General features: G+C 42.6%; 1 non-coding gene across 1 annotated transcript; it reads right to left on the bottom strand.

Annotated features, from left to right (window-relative positions):
* Nucleotides 1-819: 819 nt before the first annotated feature.
* LOC123047915 (U1 spliceosomal RNA) lies at nt 820-980 on the bottom strand. The gene has a single exon (XR_006423228.1). It is a non-coding gene; the product is annotated as a U1 spliceosomal RNA (small nuclear RNA).
* Between the last annotated feature and the right edge of the window lie 11,086 nt (nt 981-12,066).

The raw sequence follows: 12,066 nt of genomic DNA, 5'->3' as shown, positions 1-12,066 counted from the left end.
TAAAAGGAAATCTGAACTGCATGTATGATCCTCCTATTCAATTACTTCAACCATTTCCGAGCACCTCATATCACTTTCCAAGGCATATGATAGTTTTATCATCTGTGGACGATTTCTTTCTCGTTCAATGCCCTTTTTCAATGGTCTCGAAGAGAGAAATTTCCCATTTTTATCTATGGAGTCACAACCGAGGTCGTGGTAAATCCATGAATGGGGAGGTTATCTTTGGAGGGGAAACTATGCGTTTTTGGGACCTTCGTGCTCCATGGTTAGAACCTCTAAGGGGCCCCAACGGTTTGGACTTGAGTAGGTTGAAAAAACACATACAACCTTGGCAAGAACGACGCTCAGCAGAATATATGACCCACGCTCCTTTAGGCTCTTTAAATTCCGTGGGTGGCGTAGCTACCGAGATCAATGCAGTTAATTATGTCTCTCCTAGAAGTTGGTTATCAACTTCTCATTTTGTTCTAGGATTCTTCTTTTTTGTGGGCCATTTATGGCATGCAGGAAGAGCCCGAGCTGCTGCAGCAGGTTTTGAAAAGAGAATCGATCGTGATTTGGAACCTGTTCTTTACATGAACCCTCTTAACTAAGAAAGCGTGCAGTGAATGCAGCGTCAACATTTCAATGACGCACAGAAGACTACCATTCAAATTTTATAAAATACTAAAGAATAATTGAAAGGTAAAAGAAAATATTACCAAAAGGGCAGTGTAGCCCATGGCAGGGGCCACGCAAATTTCAAAATTATGACGCACAAATGCACGACATTCAAAAGTTAAAATAATTCAAATTCAAAATTTTACTTAAAATTTGGCAGGGGCCGCGCGGACGCGTACCCCCTCTACCACAAATTATGACGTCCACTCTCCCACTTGGGGAGATGGTAAGCCAACGCATCCACCAAGTGCAATGTGGATCACTAGCCTAGGCCACGGCTCTTCTTGATCAACCGTCGACCCCGTCCAGGTAAGTATGTTTCAAGTTTGCACCCCGCCTAGTTTATATAGCTGCCTCCCCCGCTCCAACCTTCTGAGCAAGCGATGTGGTACTAAACAATGGTAGTTTTTTTTTTTTTGAGACAAACTAAACAAGGGTAGTGATCTGTGTTTAATGTGCTGCTCCCTGTGGGCTTTGTGGACGAAGGCAGCAGAGCGTGGGCTCGCGTGTTAAACAATATTCGGGCTAAAACGTGGCGTAAGCAGGCCTAGGATGCAGCACGGGCTGGCCCAGCTGATGAAGCACGGGCTGGCCCAGCAACTTCTACCACGTGAGACCCATTGTACCAATGCGGGAAAAAGAAGCGACAAACGAAAACGTTCGGCGTAACACGTGCGTGCATTGGGAGCACCTATGTGCCGCTTCCTGCGGCAACCAGTCGGGGCTTCGCATAGGGCACCCCCCGACTGGGCCGGCCCACACAGGCAGCGAGCGGTGTAAAAATTAAAGAAAAACCGGAACCTTCAGCTAGGAATCGATCCCCCGACTGCGCAGTTGTAGAGCAAAGAACCTAACCACTACGCCTTATTGATGTTCGTGGTGAAATGGCAATGCGAATACTATAGAACTAGTCACATCACTAGATCCGGTTATTTTTTCTATTCTCGATCTTTTCTTGTAATTTCTGAATATATTTTTTAAATATAAGACAGTTTTTACGAACACACACGAGTTTTATTCTTTTAGCATCTTTTGAATATGTAATAAAATATAAAAAAGGAACAATTTTGAAGTTGTGGACAAAATTGAAAAACAGGAACATTTTTTAACATTATGAGTAGTTTTGATAAAAACAGACAAGTTTTTTGAAAATTTGAACAATATTTTGAGTTGTTCAAAAAAACTAAAAGCAGGAACATATTTTGAATTTGTGAACAAATCCTGAAAAAATATGAACAATTTGTTAATTACAATCCTGAACAAGTTTTGACAAAATGCGAACATTTTTTCAATTTGTGAACACTTTTCAAAAAGAGGAGCATTTTTTAATTTGTGAACAAATTCTGACAACAGGAATGTTTTTTAATTTGTGATATTTTTTTGGAAACGGGAACATTTTTTTTGAATGCTGAACAACTTTTTAAGGATCTGATTTTTTTAAAGACAAACATAACAAACAAAATTTGAAAAATGATCACTTTTTGAAAAATTGCAAACATTTTCGAAAATGTGAACAATTTTTGAAACATTACAAAAAAATGTTGTCGAACCTTAAATTTGTTCAAAAATTCAGAAAAAACAGTCCATATTTTCAACAAGTGCGTACATATTTTGAATTTCTGAACATTTTCATAGACAAGAACATTTTTTTGCCTATGCAAACAGAAAATTTGAAACTGCAGAAAATGTTTTTGAAAAACATGAAACTTTTTTGAAGTTGCGAACAAATTATGAAATTTTGAACAAATTTTTAAACGATGAACATTTTTAAAATTTTTGAACAAATATTTGAAAATGGAACATTTCATGAAACATTTTTTGAAACAAAGCAAGCAAATTTTGCAAGTTATGAACAAAATTTTAAAACAGGAACATTTTTTTGTAAAAATGAACAAAGTTGTAAAATGCGAACATTTTTTGAAAAAAAAAGAAATCTGAGAAAGGAAAATGAAAATGAAAAGAAAATAAAATCAGAGAAAAAAGAAACAAAAATGAAACAACTAAAGAAAATAAACACAAAAAAGAAACAAGAAGAGAAAAGGAAAAAGAAACAGAAAAAAAGATAAACGAAAAGACAGAAAAGAAAGAATTCCGGTTCAGGAACATTCTAGAAGGTTCCCAAAGCTGTAAACAATTTTTGAAGTTCTAGAACATTTTTATATTTGTGAACAAAATTTGAAATAGGAACATTTGTTTTTTTTAATTTCCATATATTTTTTAATTGATGAAGTAAATATAAATATGTGAACATTTTTTTTTCAATTTATGAACAAATTTTTAAATATGGGAACTTTTTGTAAAGCAAATTACTTTCGGTTTGTGAACAAAATTTAAAAAGGTAATATTTTTTGAATTACTGAACATTTTCTAAAACGAAGCAAATATTTTTGAAATTTATGAACAAAATTTTGAAAACAGGAATATTTTTTAAAAAATGAACAAAATTGGTAAAATTGGAACATTTTTTGAGAAAGAAAAATGAAATTGAAAAGAAAAGATAAACAGGGAGAAAAAGAAACAAAAAACGAAGAACAAATTTTAAAATGGAGAATCTTGTTGAAAATCTGAAACAACTATGGAAATACGAACATTTTTTGAATACATGAACATTTTTTTAGAAAAAGGAACATTTTTGAAAACTTTTAAATTTTTCAAAATGCGAATAATTTTTAAAAGTTTGAACATTTTTGTGGAAAATGAACATTTTTTAAATGCTAAGAAAATTAGAATATTTTGAGTAATCATTAAATAATTTTATAATTATGAAAAAGAAAAAGAGAAGAAAAAGGAAAAATAAAGAAAAGAAACAGAAAAAAAAAGAAAAAATATATTTCAAATAAAACTTGAAAAAACAGAAAAGGAAAAAAAAGGAAAGGATAGAGAAGAAAAAATAAACAGGAAAAAGGAAAACGAAAAAACAGAAAAAAAAGGTGTTAGGAAGCTTCTAGAAGGTTCCCAAAACTGGAAAAAACCGGCTGGGAACAAGCTAGAAGGTTCCTAAAAGCGGAATAGTCAAAACATTTTACGGGCCGGCCCACTCACGCATGCTCGAGCGATCTCCCTGTGCGTAGCCTCGACATTTTGCCGCAGCGAGCGGCAAATAGGATATTCCGCGTGCATTCTCTCTCAGTTTGTCTTTTTACCTTTTGTTTGCGTTTGTAATTCCCTATTCTTTTGGGTAAAAAAATAAAAATGTTTATAGCTTAATTTTTGAAAAGTGACAATAGCTTTCAAAAAAAATGTTTGTGACATTTAAATGTTCACATGTTTCAAACAAATGTACGATGTACTTCAGAACTGCTTATACAATGCAAAACAAATGTCCTGTAAGTCAAAGATAATGTTATGTACCATTCAAAATAATGTTATAATTTGTATTTAAGAAACGTTCAAAAAATGCATTTGAAAAAAAATCATGTATTTAAGAGGAGAATTGGAGCACTGGTGTATCCAGGAGGACCTCCTATTCACCGATGATGGATTGCCCCTAAAATATCCAAGTTGGCACCCCTAAAAAAATCTATGTTGGCCTCTGCATCGGCGATATAGACCCACTTGTCAGCCTCTATAAATCTTTTCTTTTAAACACAATGCAGACGCAGACGGTTATACATACATATACACACCCATCCCTAAAAACGCACGCATCCACATTCTATTCCTATGAGCACCTTCAAGAGATTGAGCAGCCCCTACAAATCTAAAGATGGTCAGACCGTTGGCCTAGGTAGTCACGCTTAAACTTGTAGGGGATACCATATATGTGTACAATAGTTTCTAACATGCCCTCTCAATCACAACTTCACCTATTTGTCAACAAGCTGACTCCACCTAAAATTCTGGATTCTGCACGGCAATGCCGGTCGGCGTGCGGCATAACCGTTCCAAAACCTAGACGGACTCGGGCCCTATTTGGTTCATAAGTCCTAGGATTTTTTATAGTCCCAACTAAAAAGTCCCTCTCTGTTTGTTTCCAGGGACTAAAAAGTCCCTAGCCCCCTCCCTACAGTTTATTAAATGACCATGTTACCCCTAGTATACAGAAAAATAACAACCAAACAACACCATGGGGCGGCGGGGCAATAAGTGCAGGGAGGAGCATTGTTGGAAAAGTCCCAAAAAAGAATCTCCTTGAGAGTCTTATTCATTTAGTCCCAAAAAGCAACTTTTAGTCCCTAGTAGTCCCTCCTATTTGGTTAAAAAGTCTTTAAGAGGGACTTTTTCTAGTCCCTACACCAAAAAGTCCCTGGAAACAAACACCCCCTCAATCGTCGAAGTGCACATACCTATCAAGATCAATAAATACCGAACTCCAAGTCTCGAAGACTCCAACCCGAGACGTACGTTCGCATTGACGATGGCCCCCGCCGACCGCCTCTCTTCCCTCCCAAACGACGTGCTCGTGCGCATCCTGTCCTTCGCTCCCACGAATGAGGCCACGGCCACCTCCCTCCTTTGGCGTCGGTGGTGATCGGTGTGGCGCCGGACGACCGCCGTCAACCTCGACAGCAGGTCATACGCAAAAGCAGAGCGAGACCTCTACTACTGTAGTCCGACGCTTGAGGCTTTCTTCAAGGACGCCCACGCTATCCTCGCTGTACTCAGCCGGCCGCGCAAAGGATCCCACCGCCGCCGCCATGGCGCAGGCCTCAAGACGCTCAAGCTCTTCCTGGAGGAAGGAGCCTACTAGCGGGCACGTTAGAGTGAAAGACTAATGTGCGAACACAGTCATTAAGAGTGCAGAGAATGCGCTCGACGCGGCCGTTCTGCTGTGAAGTGTAAGGGCAAGTCATACGGAAGGTGGTGTCGTGAGAAGCGAGAAGTGTGCGAAGAGCGACGTTGTCAAACTCTTTTCCGTTATCCATTTGGAGTGCAAGTATGGGGCGACCGAACCGGGTGGTGACACAAGAGTAAAAGGCGGTGAGTGTGGCTAAAGCATTGGATTTACGACGAAGAGAAAAAGTCCACACATAATGAAAATAATCATCTAAAATCACCAAGTAGTATAGATAGCATGTGTTAGTCGCAACGGGAGACGTCCAAACATCACTATGAAGCAACTGAAACGAAAAGTGGAAAGTGAAGTAGACGCACTAAAGGGAAGACGAACGTGCTTGCCCAAACGACAAGCCTCACAAGTATGCTCGTCGAGCTTATTACATGAGAAAGAAAAACTCCTAAGAATCAGACGCAAAATGGCGGGGTCGGGGTGGCCCAAGCGAGCATGCCAACGATCGATGCCGGCGGCGAGGGCGACAGGTGTGGAGGTGGAGGCGCCGGCATGCACGGGGTAAAGCTCATCAGGGCTATCACATCGGTGAAGCACCATCCGGGTACGGGCGTCCTTCATAGAAAAACCAGCACCGTCAAATTCAACAGTAAGTGGATTCTCATGAATAAGACGACGAACGGAAACTAAACTAGTGAATAAATCATGTGAGACAAGGACATTAGACATAGTGATATGTATGGAATTAGAAGGAAAATTAGTACTACCGACATGAGTGATAGGTAAAGAAGAACCGTTGCCAACGATGATACGAGTGGATGTATGAACTGGAGTGGAAGAGGGAAGGTACTGGGATGAACCGTCATGTGTGCAGTAGCACCCCAGTCCATGTACCAGTCGCCTCCACCGCCATAGTTGCTCGGCGACAGTGCCGAGTGTAGGGCGGCCAGGAGGGCTGGGTCCCACGGTGCAGGTACCGGCGATGGCGGCTGGCCTCCGTAGGGCGTCGAGGCAGTTGCGAGTCAAGAGTGGACATACAATTGGAGAAAAAATGTCATTTCTCTCAAGGGCTGTATTTGTGATATTATTCTCAGTGGTAGAGAAAAAACAAAAGGTTAAAGAAATAAAAAATGTCATCGACTGAGCCTTAGGCAAACCAAGTGGCGTTATATTTAAAATATAAATTTCGCAAACATCACTATTTGAAGAAGAAACAACACATAAATCAAAAACACACAAATAAAATAGAGAGAAAACAAATAGTATAAAAAGGGAATACCAAATCAATAACAAACCGGTATACCTGGCCGCCCAAGCACCTCAACCCCCCCCCCCAGCCCAAAAATGCTACACACGGGCATATTACGGGGTTCGTTACGGACCTTCCCATCCCATATTTCTCTTCACGCCCCCCTGATTTTTGCGTGGGTGGGGTCGTGCGTCCCTCCCTTAAACCAATCACAATCTGCCAGATCTATAACAGTCCCGTAAAATCCCGTAATTGTCCGTGAATGTAGCATTACCCCCTCCCCCCAGCCCGCACACTACTATGCTTATAGTTTTCTAACACAGTTGCGTAGGGTACAACATGTATAGTTGCACATGGGGGGGACTGGGTGTGGGTGGCACTTTAGAAACAAAATACCGCTATCTATAAAAGCTAAAACGCAACAGAAAAAAATGAACGCAGAAAATTAGAAATGATGAGTCATTACCCTCTTATTAAAAAGCACCCGCTGGAGAGCACTCTGTCATTTGCGTGCATTACTATTAGTTTATATTGGGTATGACTTGACTGGATCTCTTTTACCATGAATTACAATGTTTAGTGAGTCCTTTATTTTTAAAGGTGCTCTGCATTTATGTTTTGCGGTCTCAGAAAGGGCTAGCGAGATACCATCTTGTTATATCATATTATGATTGTTTTCAGAAAGTGTTGTCATCCGAGATTTATTATTATTGCTCGCTAGTTGATTAAGCCATTGATATGAGTAAACATGAGACCTAAGTGTTATTGTGAATATGGTTAGTTCATAATCTTTGCTGAAAACTTGAATGCTGGCTTTACATATTTACAACAACAAGAGCAAACAGAGTTTGTAAAAAAATTCTTTATCACTTTCAGTTTATCAACTGAATCGCTTGAGGACAAGCAAAGGTTTAAGCTTGGGGGAGTCGATACGTCTCCAACGTATCTACTTTTCCAAACACTTTTGCCCTTGTTTTGGACTCTAACTTGCATGATTTGAATGAAACTAACCCGGACTAACGCTGTTTTCAGCAGAACTGCCATGATGTTGTTTATTGTGCAGAAAACAAAAGTTCTCGGAATGACCTGAAAATCCACAGAGATAACTTTTGGAAAATATAAAAAATATTGGCGAAAGAATCAAGGCCAGGGGGGCACACCCTGTCCACGAGGGTGGGGGCGCGCCCCCCTATCTCGTGGGCCCCCTGATGCTCCACCGAACTCAACTCCAAGTCTATATATTCCGTTTCACGGAGAGAAAAACAGAGAGAAAGTTTCATCGCGTTTTACGATACGGAGCTGCCGCCAAGCCCTAATCTCTCTCAGAAGGGCTGATCTGGAGTCTGTTCGGGGCTCTGGAGAGGGGGATTCGTCGTTGTTGTCATCATCCATCCTCCATCACCAATTTCATGATGCTCACCACCGTGCGTGAGTAATTCCATCGTAGGCTTGCTGGACGGTGATGGGTTGGATGAGATTTACCATGTAATCAAGTTAGTTTTGTTAGGGTTTGATCCCTAGTATCCACTAAGTTCTGAGATTGATGTTGCTATCACTTTGCTATGCTTAATGCTTGTCACTAGTGAGGGAGTCCTGTATTAGGGGTTATCCGGACAGCCGGACTATATGCTTTGGCCGGACTATTGGACTATGAAGATACAGGACTCAAGACTTCGTCCCGTGTCCGGATGGGACTCTCCTTTGCGTGAAAGGCAAGCTTTGGTGATTCGGATGTTAGATCTCCTTCTCTGTAACCGACTATGTGTAACCCTAGCCTCCTCCGTGTCTATATAAACCAGAGGGTTTAGTCCGTACAAGGAGAACAATCATAATCATCGTAGGCTAGCTCTTAGGGTTTAGCCTCTACGATCTTGTGGTAGATCAACTCTTGTAATACTCATATCATCAAGATCAATCAAGCAGTAAGTAGGGTATTACCTCCATCAAGAGGGCCCAAACCTGGGTAAAACATCGTGTCCCCTGCCTCCTGTTACCATTAGCCTTAGACGCACAGTTCGGGATCCCCTACCCGAGATCCGCCGGTTTTGACACCGACATTGGTGCTTTCATTGAGAGTTCCACTGTGCCGTCGTTGTAAGGCATGATGGCTCCTTCAATCATCAACAACAACATGGTCCAGGGTGAGACTTTTCTCCCCGGACAGATCTTCGTGTTCGGCGGCTTCTCACCGCAGGCCAATTCGCTTGGCCATCTGGAGCAGATCGATAGCTACGCCCCTGGCCATCACGTCAGGTTTGGAAGCTTAAACTACACTGCCGACACCCGTGGAGACTTGATCTTCGACGGGTTCGAGCCCATGATAGGTGCGCCAAACGGTCACGACGGACATGACTTTGATCTGCTGTCGGACAGTATTCGGGAAATCGCACCCGCGTTGGCGCCAGGAATCAATCCGGGGCAGATCGTGCCTTCCGAGGATGGGTGGATGGACCCCGCCACGGAGGCCGCACACTCATCGGCGTTGGAGACAAACGCTGATCCCACCTCATGTGATAGTAGCGCCATCGGACCCCCGGACTCTTCCCCAATTGCAGGATCCGAACCGCGTGCCTCTGTGCCCATCGAATCAGATTGGGCACCCGTCATGGAGTTCACCGCCGCGGATATTTTTCACCACTCACCCTTGGGAGATGTGCTGAACTCATTAAGGTCTCTGTCCTTGTCAGAAGACTCTTGGCCGAACTATATCCGACTCGAGGGGGATTCGGACGACAAAGAAAATCACCGCCCACTCACCACCCATTTAATAGCCACTGTCGATGATCTAACAGACACGCTTGACTTCGACTCCGACGACATCAATGGTATGCACGCCGATGCAAGGGACGATCTGGAACCACCGCCCACGGGGCGCTGGACTGCCACCTCATCATATGATATATACATGGTGGACACGCCCAAGGAGAACAGTTGCGACAAAAAGGACACAACGGAGGATAAACCCCCCGGACAAAAGCCAAAACGACGGCGCAGGCGCCGCTCCAAGTCCAGTCATAGTAAAAATAGTGATAATAGCGACATGAAAATTGATACCCCGGTCGGCTCCGAAGGCAACGACGACCATATGGACCCAGCGATGGAGCAGGATGAGCCAGGTCACACCAAACACAGCCCGGAGCAGATGCCTGATCACAACGATCCTAAGGGTCGAACCCACCAACCCGCCTTCGGAGAGGAGGACAGTCCGGACAACGATGTATTCATCATCCCAGAAAAAACGCCTGGAACAAGATAACCTACGCAGAAGGTTGATGGCCACGGCGAGGAGCCTAAAGAAGCAGAAGCAAAGGCTTAAGGCCATGCAGGCTATGCTCAACCGCAGGTGGAAAAAAGTGCTAGACACCGAAGAAAAATACAACGACGATCGCCGTACAAAGAGCTACCCAAAGCGCAAGCTGCTGCCCGAATTCGACAAGGAAGCCGTAGAGCCCATTCCGCCAAAGAACAATACGACCAATTAGCCGGACCAAACACTTCATGGCCGCGATAGAGCAACTACTGACGACGCACACGATTTACGTGAGCTCCTAAACAAAAAGGCCGGCGCGACCAGGTCCATCTATGGATCTAGAGGATATGCTCCGGCGCGGGATTATGGTCACCGAGACGATCACATTGACCGCGTACCAGTTTGGAATCAACACCGAACACAACACCAATCGACAGCATGCCACGACATGTCCAGATACAGAGGGGCGGCGCACCCTCTGTGCTTCACCGACGAGGTACTGGATCACGAATTTCCACAGGGATTCAAACCCGTGAACATAGAGGCATACGACAGAACGACGGACCCTGGGGTCTGGATTGAGGATTTTATCCTTCATATCCACATGGCTCGTGGGGATGACCTCCACGCCATCAAATATCTACCCCTCAAGTTGAAAGGACCAGCTCGGCACTTGTTGAAAAGCCTCCCCAAAAATTCAATCGGAAGTTGGGAGGAACTTGAGGACGCTTTCAGGGCCAATTTTCAAGGGACCTATGTCCGACCTCCGGACGCAGATGATTTAAGTCACATAATACAATAGTCCGGAGAGTCAGCCCGTAAGCTTTGGAACAGATTTCTCACCAAGTAGAATCAAATTGTCGATTGTCCGGATGTCGAAGCCCTAGCGGCCTTCAAGCACAATATCCGCATTCACTTCGTAGTCTTTAAGGTCATTAATAGCACTTAAGACCGGCGTTATCAGTAACGCCCCTACTTTATGTACATTAAGCCCCTTGTAATGGAGGATGACTGGGATCCTGGCGCACTCTATATAAGCCACCCTCCTCCTCTAGGACAAGGGTTCGCACTCCCTGTAACATCACACACATATAATCCAGTCGACCGCCTCCGAGCACCGAGACGTAGGGCTATTACTTCCTCCGAGAAGGGCCTGAACTCGTAAATCTCGTGTGTACACCTTCACCATAGCTGAGATCTTGCCTCTCCATACCTACCCCCTTTCTACTGTCAGTTTTAGAACCACGACACGTAGGGCTCAGGATTTAGATCAAAACAAAATGAGAATTGGGAACTAATTTATCAAACAACAACTCGGGGTAATTTCCTCAAATACTGCTGACTCGTTCACTGGTTAGGGATGAGATGATCCACAACGCATGTCAAATACAATATGCTCATGATACAGTGAACTACCAAAAACTTCATAAAGCGCCTGAGAAATAAATTAATAGTACAGACTACTTTTAAATTAGGACCTGAGTAACATGTAAACGTTGTGCCTCCAAAAATTATATGTATGAAAGATCTGCACCAATTCATCCACTCTTGCAAGCACTCATGAGTTCTCACCTAGCATACCTAGTTACCTACAAGCATCTACATGATCACCAACTATACAGATATGAGTTTGGAATTTTCGGCTACTTGGTAGTGTAGTGTGTGCTAACCAAATACAAAATTAAGATGATATGCTGGAATGCTCTGTTCTGGTCACCAATCTACAACACTGTCAGGTATTGTATGTTCTGTCCACCAATGTACAATACTCCCTCCGTCTCAAAATAAGTGTCTCAAGTTTAGTACAACTTTATACTAAAGTTAATACAAAGTTGAGACACTTATTTTGGGATAGAGGGAATATAATATTAAGCCTGTAGATCAACCATGAATGTATGCGAAAAATGCATCTACTGAGGTTACATGCATGTCATCAGTAGAGTTATATCTGAACTCATTTATCTCCCTTAGGACAAAAATTTAAGTTATATATTAAATCGAAAGGGATAAACTATAGGAACCAACTCTTGCAGAATTCTCAATTCCCGAGAAAAAAACAACATATAACTGTTGCTAATGTTACTATTAGTCATACATTCGAATGTATCTCTAATGCATAGCGCTATAATTCAGGACCTTTAATCTTTGTCCTGGAGGATACGTTGCTTGGCATGG

Source organism: Triticum aestivum, chromosome 2B, assembly GCF_018294505.1.
Source record: "Triticum aestivum cultivar Chinese Spring chromosome 2B, IWGSC CS RefSeq v2.1, whole genome shotgun sequence".
NCBI lineage: Eukaryota > Viridiplantae > Streptophyta > Magnoliopsida > Poales > Poaceae > Triticum > Triticum aestivum.
This window is presented reverse-complemented; position numbering and strand designations above follow the sequence as displayed.